Source organism: Anser anser (assembly GCF_964211835.1).
Source record: "Anser anser genome assembly, chromosome: 1".
Lineage (NCBI taxonomy): Eukaryota > Metazoa > Chordata > Aves > Anseriformes > Anatidae > Anser > Anser anser.
This window is the reverse complement of record NC_139720.1, coordinates 199,469,096-199,481,335: the sequence shown is the minus strand read 5'-3', so window position 1 is coordinate 199,481,335 and position 12,240 is coordinate 199,469,096. Positions and strand designations below refer to the sequence as shown.

General features: G+C 34.0%; 1 long non-coding RNA gene across 1 annotated transcript; it reads right to left on the bottom strand.

Annotated features, from left to right (window-relative positions):
- Positions 1–791: 791 nt before the first annotated feature.
- LOC310892762 lies at positions 792–9,410 on the bottom strand. The gene is made up of 3 exons (XR_014578400.1): positions 9,393–9,410; positions 7,535–7,628; positions 792–889 (listed from the first exon to the last, which is right to left on the bottom strand). It is a non-coding gene; the product is annotated as an uncharacterized lncRNA (long non-coding RNA).
- Positions 9,411–12,240: the final 2,830 nt, after the last annotated feature.

Sequence of the window (12,240 nt, the reverse complement as noted above, 5' to 3'; positions counted from 1 at the left end):
ATTTCCTGTCACTAGAGCTACCGATTCCTACCTTACATTTTTTGTCCCTTATATTCCCTTTCAGTCATGATCATAGAACAACTAGATCAGGTTGTCCAGGGCTTCATCCAACCTGGTCTTGAACACTTCCAGGGACTGAGCATCCACAATTTCTCTGGGCAGCCTGTTTCAGTGCCTTACCACCTGATGATACTTGCCTGATCTCCTATGCCTCCCACCAAAGTGAAAGAACTGAATTTCAACAAGGCACTTCTTTTTTTGTTCATCTTTTTGCTGAAAAGCATGATCAGAGACCATTGTGTGCTTGCTACAATTTCCTACACTTTGAAACCTAACACTTTACAACTGGGGCTTTTGAGATCTTCATTAAAATAATAATGCTTTATTGATCCCATGATTACTTTATTTACCTTGCTGTTTCCTATTTTTAATTACAACAGTTGAGAAACTGTCTGAAGTGTTTCATTTGTCAGACTAAATAGCACCAGCTGCTTGGAATGAAAACATACAGAAGATGTATGGGTTAGACTGCATTCAGATGAAGACTGCAGTCCAGTGTTTTCCTACCAGACTATTAGGAAATACAGTCAAAGTTTCTATATTGCCAATTGCTATTTTTTAAAAATCTCAAGACATCACTAAACCAAAGCTAATGGAAAGATAAATGAAACATAATTGCAAATGAATCTTTTAGGATTTAGCTTTATTTTCCCCCTATAGAGGCTGCAAGTGAGTGTTGTTTTTGTTGTCACCTTTCACTGTTGCTTGACGCTGTCATTTCTCCTGTTGCCACCTCATTTCATGCCTATGCTTCTCCCTCAGCCTCTGGTGTGACTGTCACTTCTTCACTATGAGTGGTGTTGAGGGCAGCAGCAATGTGTTTCCTCACCTGTGAGAGTGAGGAAACAAGACTGAGTAAAGCAACAGAAGAGATTTCAGCAAGCACCTGACTAACCCCATTGCTTTTTCAGGCAAGAGGTTATTTTTGACAATGATCAATTATACACAAGAAACCATAAGAAATCTGTCATCTCTTTTTCTTTCACTTCCCCCTTTTTCACTTCACAATTACAGTAAACAGGGAACTGCTTGACTCTTCAAGAGGGTGCAGCTGGCGGAGAGCTGAGCAAGATGTTTCTGGAGAGGAGCTTATTTGATGAACAATACAGTCTCAGGTCAACTGAAATTACTTATATTAATCAAAAAAAAAAAACAAACAAACAAACAAAAAAACAAACAGAGAGACTATTTAAAAATTCCAGAATGATTAATTTGTTGAACAATGAGTAATTTCTGCAATTTAGTGTTCTGTTAGTTTCCTTTTGAAATTTTCCTGAGTTATGTTTTTGAAGTGTAGGGGGAAAAGGAAAATCTTATCATCAAAACTTAGCATCAAAATAAGTACAGATAGCAGGCCAAAGGAGGTGATTTTGCTCCCCTATTCCACTCTTGTGAGACCACACCTGAAGTACTGCATTCAGCTCTGGGCCTCTCAGCATAAGAAATACATGGACCTGTAAGAGTGGGCCCAGAGGAGGGCCACAAGGATGATCAATGGGCTGGAGCACCTCTTCTGTGAAGACAGGCTGAGGGAATCGGGATTGTTCAGCCTGAAGAAGAGAAGGCTCTGGGAAGACTTTATAGAGACCTTCCAACACCTAAAGAGGGCTATAGGTAAGCTGGAAAAGGGACTCTTTGTTGAGGAGTGTTGTGATAGGACAAGAGGGAATGGCTTTAAAATAAAAGAAGGTAGATTTACATTAGACATTAGGAAGAAATTCTTTGCTATGAGGACTGTGAGGCACTGTAACAAGTTGCCCAGAGAAGCTGTAGATGTTCCCTCCCTTGAAGCTTATCCAAGTCAGGTTGGATGGGGCTTTGAGCAACCTGGTCTAGTGGAAGGTATCCTTGGGTGTTGGAACTAGATGATCTTTAAGGTCCTTTCCAATCCAAAGCATTCTATAATTCTATGATCAATCTACATTTATTATTATTTTTTTTCAAATGAAAACTCATGCCATTTTATTTGTTAAATAAAAACTTAATTTAGTCGAATTTAAGTGGATAACTAATTTAAATAAGTTAAATTTAAATGAATAGCTAAATAACAGTTATTCACAGGACTCTGTAATGTTTTGTGTTTTATGGTTCAGCTCCAATCATTCTGCAAAACAACATGAATGAGGAGGTGTACAAGACATAAGATCTGGCATCAAGTTGTTCCTGAGCACTGTAGGGAAAAGTAGTAAGCTTCAGCTTCTAACTAGCCTTGCAGCCAGGACTAGTGAGCAGAGGAAGGCAGTTTAGGGTGCATGAAGAGGGCTTAGCTATAGATGTTTGGTTCCCTGTGCTTTCAAACATATCCTATGCAACTTTGGACAAAATGTCATGGGGTCAGTTTTCCAAAATTACTTCAGTGGATAAGTTAAAGTTCTGGTCTTCAAAATCGTATTCAGTTATGGTATAAACAAATAACTAAGTTGGTGTTCTATTTTGTTGCATTTTGTTTTACACTCAGTATTATCTTAGGATGACACTGACAGCTTTCGTTGTGATGATAGGAATACAAAACCATGCTGAGTCTTTTGATGTAGTTAGTAAGGTAGGTAATCTTCTTGTACAAAACCTTTCATTTTACTTGTATGTGTTTCCTCTTTCTGCATCACATAAGATGCAAGATTCTTCAACTGAAGTGATCAAAATTTTCTTTTACCTTTCTGTGCCTTACTCACAGTCTTACACCTAAAGACTAATTTGGACACAGTGAGCACAGCTACAAGAAACATCCGCTTGTCATGACATTCCTAAAGATTCATTGGGCAAAAAGATGCCAAAGATAACTTGACTCTATTTCAGTCATCAGCATTTTCACTCAGATGGAAGAGTTTGGAATTAATCATCTGTTCTAGTGACTGTATCTGAATATAATGGGAAGCAGTTATTGAATAAAATATATGTATATATGTACATTTCTTAGTGGAAAACGTGGAAACCCATATATCTGTATATTATTTGAAGGGTAAGAGATTTAAACAAACAAACAAAAAAAAGTATTGGTGGTTTTGCTAGATTCCTGTTTAATATGATATTTTTAAATCCTTCTCTGATATACATTACTCTCCATGTTCAGTCTATAAGGAACATTGCTGGATCACCTGGGGCTGTTGATTCATCCAGGCAGGCAGACACCAAACAGCTGTGAGCTAGTCTGGTGAACATCATAATGTTCCACCTGTGACCTCTCCAAAAGTTCATGGTTCTTTTATGCTTTCATTCCATTTAACTGTGGTTTCCTTGAAATGGCTAAGTTCTATAAAATCCTACTGTAATAAAGAATCTCCTCAGTTTCTTCACAAGACATTTTTTTCTGATATTATTCCATGGGAAATAAATAAATAATTAAAAAATAATAATACAAACAAATAAAAACACCACGATGAAGAACTGGTGTTTGCAAATCAGTTCAGTTTGTTGTTGTTGTGGTTGGTTGGTTGGTTGGTTGGTTGGTTGGTTGGGGAGTGGGAATGGAAATGAAGAATATCAGATAACATACCACAAAAAAGAATATGGTAAGTGGTTATACTGAAATGGTTGAAATATGGGAAAACATTTAATTTAAACAATGATGTCTTCAACATGGTTGTATGGCATGGATTAGCACTGAAAACCTGAAGTCTTCTGTGTGCCTTCAGCCTTTATTATTTTTTATGAGAGACTCTCCCTAGACTCAACCCATTAAAGAAAATTATGCATGGATTTTCTCCATCCCTTTCAGTCAGCTAAGTATGTTCACATCAATGTTGAAATAGGAAATTAGTCTTATAGTGCAAGGGTAATGATATGATAATTGTTTCTTATGAGTATATAACCTTGAACGATATAATAATAGGGGAATTTGTGTGCTCTTAAAACTAATTCTGTGTCAACTTTTTCTTGGCAAACATTACTGTTAATCAATGTAACATAATGCTTCTTTTGTTTAAAAGTATTTCTTCATATCATTAGGCATTATTTCCTTAGTTTCCATAAAGATTTTCAATTTATTGGAAGTTTTAAATTTACAATCTCCTCTGAATATTCAGTGGAATTTACCCTGGAATGACAAAAGCAATTTTTGTACAAAATATTATGTGCTTTCTCTTGTAAATTTATCTTTTCATTTCCTTTTAATAATGTAATTTTTGTTTATTTATTTATGGCTTCATGATTTAGAAAAGACACTGAGTGAAAGTTATGCAATAGCAAAGAGGAAAGTCTGAACCACCTATTTATCTACATATATCTTTTTTTCCTGACAAATCAGATTTTTATATTTTGATCAAAAGCTTGAGTAGGTTACACATATACCCATTTATTCTGAATATTTAAAAGATAAATCTGGGATTTCCAAAACTACATAAATAGAACTTCTAAATCTCTTCCACAGTACATCAAGACATCAAGAATATTTTTAAAAACTTCTAAGAGAGGTGCAAGAAGGTCTGAAAAAGGGAATACCTAATTCAAATAAGATTTTCTTTAAATGATTAAAAAAAATATTTCCACAATGAACAAAATAAATGTAATCATGTTGTTTGGTAGAATTAGTAGTTAGAATTACTAGACTTTCATGCAAAGAGGAGAATATTGTTTCTCCTTTGTTCATAAAGATGAATTCTATTTAAGTCAGTCAGAATGGACCAACATGGAAGTACTATAATTTTCTTTTACTCTAGGACTTAACAACAATAAAAATAAATGCTAAAAGGGGAGTTTATAAATTATAGTTTCCTGGTTTTGAAATCTTCCTAGAGTCCTAGATAATTAAATATATGTATATGCTTATCTTTAGTAGACTAGGAATTCAGTGCAATAATGTAGAAGAAAATCAAGCAACACTACAAACACACAAATTTAAATATTTGTTTAAGATAAAACCGGCTGTTACAGGTGACAATACTGGAGAAACTAGTATTGTCATTGATTTTTGAATGTAGTCCTGGGAAGCTCTGAGATTTGCAGCTGATGTGTTTGCAGCACATAAAATGCTTCCCAACACAGTGCACATTTTTTTTAGGTGTTTAACACATGCTATATTAAGATGAAAAGGTTATACATTCTATTACATCATTCCCATCAAAGGTATGGCCTATCAGAAGAAATTTTCATTCCAGTATGGAAGATCTTTCCTTCATATAAGATCTGTGATCTGACCATACCTAGTGTAAATTCATGACAGGACCTGAAATACTGTACCAAACTCATCTATACCTCTTTTCTGCCAGCTTAACTGCCCATTTCAGGCAAACATGCACACTCCTTCTTCACTGCCTATAAATGCCACTAGTGAAATTTTTGTCAAGTTTTCTAGTGGTTGTGGAAAGCTTTTTTGTCTCACTGGCGATAACTTTGAATGGCAGGCAGCTTCTACCCACAGAAAGAGATAGGCAATGAGAATACTTCTGCTAACCTGAATCACTGTGCTAACAGTTACAGAAATTACACACTAGTGAAAACAAAATTTCTCTTTTACACATATTTAACAAAGCAAGCTCAATTTCAAGCTAAATGTTTTCCACATGTATGACCTTTCCTCATTATATGCACTCCCTAGTTATCAACAGTGTATAAAATATTACTATTTTAAATATATAAAATATTTAAATATATAAAATATTACTATTTTATAGTAATTTATGGTTATTAAAGATTCTATTAACCTGAGGAATGTATAATGTATGAATACTACAGATGGAAATGTTAGTGCTTTAGAACGAAGAACTGTATAAGTATTATATGTAAACATGTGGACAGATTAATAATCAGATTGGCTTGAAAAAAGAGGCATCTGTTGCTTCATGTCAATTATATTACTTATAACACCATTATTTATGCATTGTCTGATATATTTAATACTATTAGAATAGCAAGGTAGGAGCTATGTCTTGAGAACAAATGATTTCAGGAAAAGAAGAGTTCCCTCTCAAAGACAAAATACAATGACATTCTCACTGTAGAGGCAACAAGAACAGCTGCTGCACATAGTCCCCTATTGCGAAGCACTGTCATTGTACATAGAATAAATTATTAGAAAGCTTTGAAGTCTTTATGAGCAAAGAGAAAAAGTAAACCATTTAAAATATCTTCTTCCTGTTGTGATTTTGTAGCCAAGACAATATGAGTAGTTCACAAGGAGACGGTTAAGCAGGCAAATGGTATGGTTTGCACTTGAAATTCAACAAAACCAGAAGGTGATTTGCTGTGAATGATGAAAGATGTAATAGCAACAAAAAATGCTGCCCTGCAATAGCTTTTTCAGATATGAAATTTAAATGCCAGGAAAGTAAAAGTTATTTTAAAAAAACAATGAAGACTCATGAGAAAGGATATCTCTGCAGAATAATTTGTTGCTTCAAACCCAAGGTAGTAATTATCTTTCAAAAGTCTGTCCTTTACAAAGCACTGTGGTTTTAAACAATTTCTTTTTCACCCTCTTTCATGAAACTTGTATTTCAACTTCTGTGTCATGTTTGTTCCTTTTATCATTTTTTTTGCTAGTTACTATTCAAGTGTAGAAAAGAACACTTAAATATTCCCCTTTTCAGTTTCTATTTTAATTTACAGTAAAACACTAAGCAGATTTAAGATTTTTGTCAAAATTCTAACTTTTCAATTTACTGTAGGAATCGTGATGAACATTGCAACTCATATTTATGCAAAAAAAAAAAAGAAAATAGTATTCATCATGACAACTAATGAAGTAATCTGTAAGTATTCATACTACTTATACAACATTTACATCACATTCTTACAACTCAAATGATACCAATTTAAACAACAAAGAGTCATGTGTGCAACAGAAGTTCAACCTTCCCTCTGTTTTTCTGATAAATAATATAAAACTTCATCTTTACCCTAAAGAGAGAACAGATCAATGAATTTAAAGTAATTAAATAATGAAAATATTGTGAACCGTATCCCTTTGTTTCCTTTAAGTATTTACTTAATCATGACAGAGGCTACTTTAAAACAAACAAGCATGCAAAATATATGTTCATTTTCTCATTAAAAATAATTAAAATAGATTGTAATTAGTAAGCTTATTGTAATTTTATAGTATATGCAAATTGAACAATATTTTAGGAAAATAATTCTTTGAGAGTTCTGTATTGCTCATCTAATTTCATTGTAAAGCGATCTTTAATACCTGTCCCCATCCCCCCCCCAAAAAAAAAAAAAAGAAATACTGAATTAGCATTATAGCATTATAGTACACATCAATGGTCAGCAAATCTGGTGTCCGTTTCTAGTACTGTCTCAAAACAGGTATAGAAAAGTAATTAAATGTGATGTAGACACATTGTAAACATAGAGTTAGGACATAATTTTTCAGATACTTTTTATGTGTTCAGATACCACATGAATAAGGAAAGAGTTAATCAGGAATACTTTGGAACTAATGTTTATATCTAACAAGGAAAAAAAGCTAAAAGACACCAAATTTCCACACCAACTGTGGACTTAGAGGGTCTGGAAGAACTGCAGTTGTTATTACCTTCCTGAATGACATCCGTGTTGGGAATTTTCATTCACCATCAGGGAGCAATTGATTTTCCAGTGCAGGCGCTCAACTGTGCTACATCTTCCAACTTAAAAAAAAATAAATAAAAAAATACATTATTGCTGCTATAAATCACAGGATATGGTTCATAGTAGCAATAACCTTCTCAAAATCAGTCATTACTATAGTTAACTACTAGACTGTTACAGTCTCTGTCTTCCTTTAGTTGAAAATGCCAATTTAAAAGAAAAAAGAAATAATAAAAATAAATAAATCACACAAACAGTAATCAAATTACTTTATTTAGAAAGCTATATTAGTAAAGACTAATTTATCTTAAATATTCTGCAAGTAATAGAGCAGTGTAGGTGCAATTAGCATACAGGATACTCTAGGAGAACATATTTTTCCTGCTGAAGATATCTTGTTGAACATCTTTATCCATCAGTATTACTAGTGATGTATGGATGCAAAGAATATAAATCTATGCCATCCAAAAATCATACGTATCTGGATTATTCACACTACTACAGCAGCATTAGCTAATAATGTAATTTCAGACAACTTAGGCCAGACTTTCAAAGGCATTTAGGTGCTTAAGGATGCAGATAGGATCCTACTAAAATTTTGAGAAACCTAAGCATCAATTCCCCACTAGAATCAATGACATTTCAGTTTATACATGGTTTTGAAATATCAGTAGGTACTAATTTGCATCTTTAGGTACTTAAATGCTTTAGAAAAATCTGCTGGCTTATCATGCCCTTCTTGAAGCAGAGAAGTAAGAGTGGCGTAAAATTATGACCATAGTCCCACAAAAAAAGTCATTATAAAATTCATGAAGAGGGGTATACACGGTAGCAGTTATATCGTGGCAAATACCAATGTATGATTTCTTATTCCACAGTCAATAATGACGTATCTTATGTCTTTTGCTCTAGAGACAAATATGAATCACTCTGTACTCTGCATGCCTATGAGTAGGTGCTGAGAACTGCACTAGGTAGTAATTTCTGCTACTGGCTTTTATTTTAATACCATATTTGGATCATAGATTAAAAGGTATTTTAAAAAATACAGTATTCTCTTTCAGATGTATAAGGAACAGTTTGAGGTATTATATGTAAACTCAGATGAATGACAGTTGTCCCATAAACAACTCAAGAAAATTAAAAATAGCCCTATTTATTCTATTGAGACAGAAAGGTAGATAGAAAAATCAAAGCACGTACCCTCACCAAAGCTTCTTCATGCCCAAATTACTCTACTCATTTATCACTTTTTTCATGCCCTGTCTGATCACAAACATTGCCTATACAGTGTTCACCTCATGCAGCCAGGCAAACGGGTTTTTAGAGGTAGCCTTATTCCACTGCTCCTTGCCTTCAGGCAAAATTAAGCCTTAAATTGCCATCCATTTCCCAGCATTTCAGACATCTTTGAAAACATGATGTAATTTCCTTTCTTTCATGGAGAGTAAGTTATTGCATGAAGACTCAGAGAATGAAACAGACTGCCTTGTAAACAATCCACTAGAAATATTAAAATTCCTCTTCTTCCACAAGCATGAAGTTTTGTTTTTGTTTTTGTTTTTGTTTTTGTTTTTGTTTTCCTGCAGTGAAATATTCCTAAAACTGCAGTGAAAGTACTCTGTATTCTTGAAGCATTTTGAACTTTTTTACTGGTTGGTAGTGTTGATGAGATGAAAATCAAAGCATACTGGGAGAAATAACCATAGGGTTTATTCCTAGCTAATGTTTGCACCAGGGTGCTGTAAAAAAATATTAATAAATAGCTCCATTTTCATATACAATATCCTTATAATATAGTCCATTTGCTTTTGTAAACATACCAGGAAGCTTGGATGACAGGTAATTCACAGCTTCAATATCCTCCACTAATTGAACCTGGATGAAATAGAGAGAGCACTAATCAGAACTGATTTCAAATGCTGCTCACTTGAGGGAGTGAAAATGGTATCTTCTCCCAAGAGGAAATATTGAGACAGCATTAAACAGACAAGCCCTGTGATATGCCATGTCTCTCAGGAGAAGCAGGAGTCTAATAAACTGCAACGTATTTCCCTGTTGAGTTAGAACACCAGGAGTAAGGAGCAAATTTTAATGAAATGACTGCAAATGTGCAGGATAATGGCTACCTTCCCTCAGCACTCAGCTCCATTCTTCTGGTCCTTTTTCGGCTCTCCCCAGAGAAAGGCTGGTTGCCTACTTTTTACTCAGTGTGGTTAAGGCTGAGCTAGGTTCTTTGGAACAGAATCTCTAAGAATGAATCTCCAACATTATCTCAGAGTTCATTTTTGAGAGCAGATTTTTATTGTCAGATCCTACTATTTATTTTTGTTACAGTGGTTTTTTTTCTTTTTTTTTTCTTTTCAGAATTTCTAGAACTTCTGTATTTATAAATACATAAATACATAAAATATAGATATTATAAATTTTATAATGACCGTAAAGGATTATTTACTAATATTTACTATTTGCCTAAACCATCCTAAAATCATTCCATAGGCAATTGGAAATACACTTTTCAGAGAAAATCCGAGATGATGTTGGATAAACCTTAAATAAAATAATGGTTGCTCTTCAATACAAATACATGGACTGGAGTGATGAATAACCATCTCACTCATAACCATCTCACTTTCCCTTTTTAAAAATTCTTTTTATTATAATGTCTAGAAACCTGCTGTCTGATAGTGAAATAAGGTAGTGAAGTGAGAGTCCTGCTTAGGCAAGCTCTTGCTAGTAATTCCTTTTCTCAATCACTGTGAAGAATATCACTATCCAAACTATGTCTTTAAGAACCATCTTTGACCCCTTGCTTTTCTTTATAGTCTGGCTATATTCTTATGAAATAATAGAAATTTGTTCTGAAAGAAACAAATAAATCAAATTTTATTCATCTTGTGAATTCTTTCTGAAGTCTTTTCATAGCTGCATAAAGAGCTTAAAATCTCCAGTTTGTTATCTTCTTTCTCATTATTACACCTTGTTCTGGTCTTATCAACTGCAGATTTTCTTTCTTATATTCCTTAAGAAAATTCCTTCAGAGATAATTTTCTTAGGCTATTACTTTTTCTATATAACCATCTATTGGTTTTCATGTCTCTACTGCATCAACTGATCAGTTGAGAAACAGCAGTTACATGCATTTTGTAGGTTCTCAGGGCAGAGGCCGTCTGTTCCATTTCTCTCAAGTTCTTGAAATGTAGAAATTATTGTTACATTCTGCATATTATTACATTATGTAATTATTATTACATTCTGTAATAGTAGTAATAATAATAACTTCTAAAATCAATCTCCATAGAAGCTGTGGTACATGTAACATTCACAGAAGAGTTAATAATTTGAAAAGTAACTGGACCAAGTCGTCTTTCTCCATGTCCTGGTTCCAGTTAGGACAGGGTTAATTTTCCTCCTAGTAGCTGGTAGGGTGCTATGTTTGGATTAGGATGAGAAGAGCGCTGATAACATGCTGATGTTTTAATTGTTGCAGAGCAGTGTTTACACCAGGCCAAGGACTTTTCAGCTTCTCGCTCTGTCCTGCCAGCGAGCAGGCTGGGGGTGCAGCAGGAGCTGGGAGGGGACAGGTCCAGGACAGCTGACCCAAACTGGCCAAAGGGGTATTCCATACCATCTGACGTCATGCTAAACAATATATAGGGGTAGCTGGCCGGGGTGGGGGGGCCGGCTGCTTGGGGATAGGCTGGGCATCGGTCAGCGGGTAGTGAGCAATTGCGTTGTGCATCATTTGTTTCTTCCACATTATTATTATTAATACTATTATCATTATCACTATTATTATTATTGTTATTATTATTTTCTTGTCTTAATAAACTGTCTTTATCTCAACTCACAGGCTTCACTTTCCTGTTTCTCTCCCCCATCCCAGAGAGGGAGGGGGGAGGGTGAGCGAACGGCTCTGTGGTGTTTAGCTGCCAGCCGGGTTAAAACACAACATTCTATGACTGTCAGTCATCTGGAAACCATCTCACTGACAAAATCCTTTTTGCCACATTCCTTTGCATTCATTTTATTTTATTTTATTTTATTTTATTTTATTTTATTTTATTTTATTTTATTTTATTTATTTTATTTTATTTTATTTTATTTTATTTTATTTTATTTTATTTTATTTTATTTTATTTTATTTTATTTATTTTATTTTATTATTTATTTTTTTTCCTGCAGATGAATAGATTATCTAATAAACACCGATCTCTTACTTTCGCATTCCAGTTTTATCTTAGCTTTCATTAGTCTGATCTCGTTAACACAGAATTAAATGTAAACAGTTTTAAAGCAACATAAGCTAAAGTAAGAGCAAGTCTAAATTGGATTAATTTTATGTTACCTCTAATCTGGCACTTGGTAAATTATATGATAATTTTGAGTTTCCACTGGGCTCACTGCTATTGCATCAATGATCCATTTATAAAACGTTATTTTTTTTCTGTTTCATTTCAAGCAGAGCAAATGAGAAATATTTACACATCTGTCTTTGAGACTATCGGTACAGGTTGGATTCAAACTTTATGCACAGCCTAGCATGTTGAGCAGTGCTCCAGAAGCAGTTCGGAAGACTGTAAGACATGAAGAAAGTATTTGCCATGCCTCCTTTTTTTTTTTTTTTCTTTTTTTTTTTTTTGACTGCTTGATGGGATTATACATTCATGA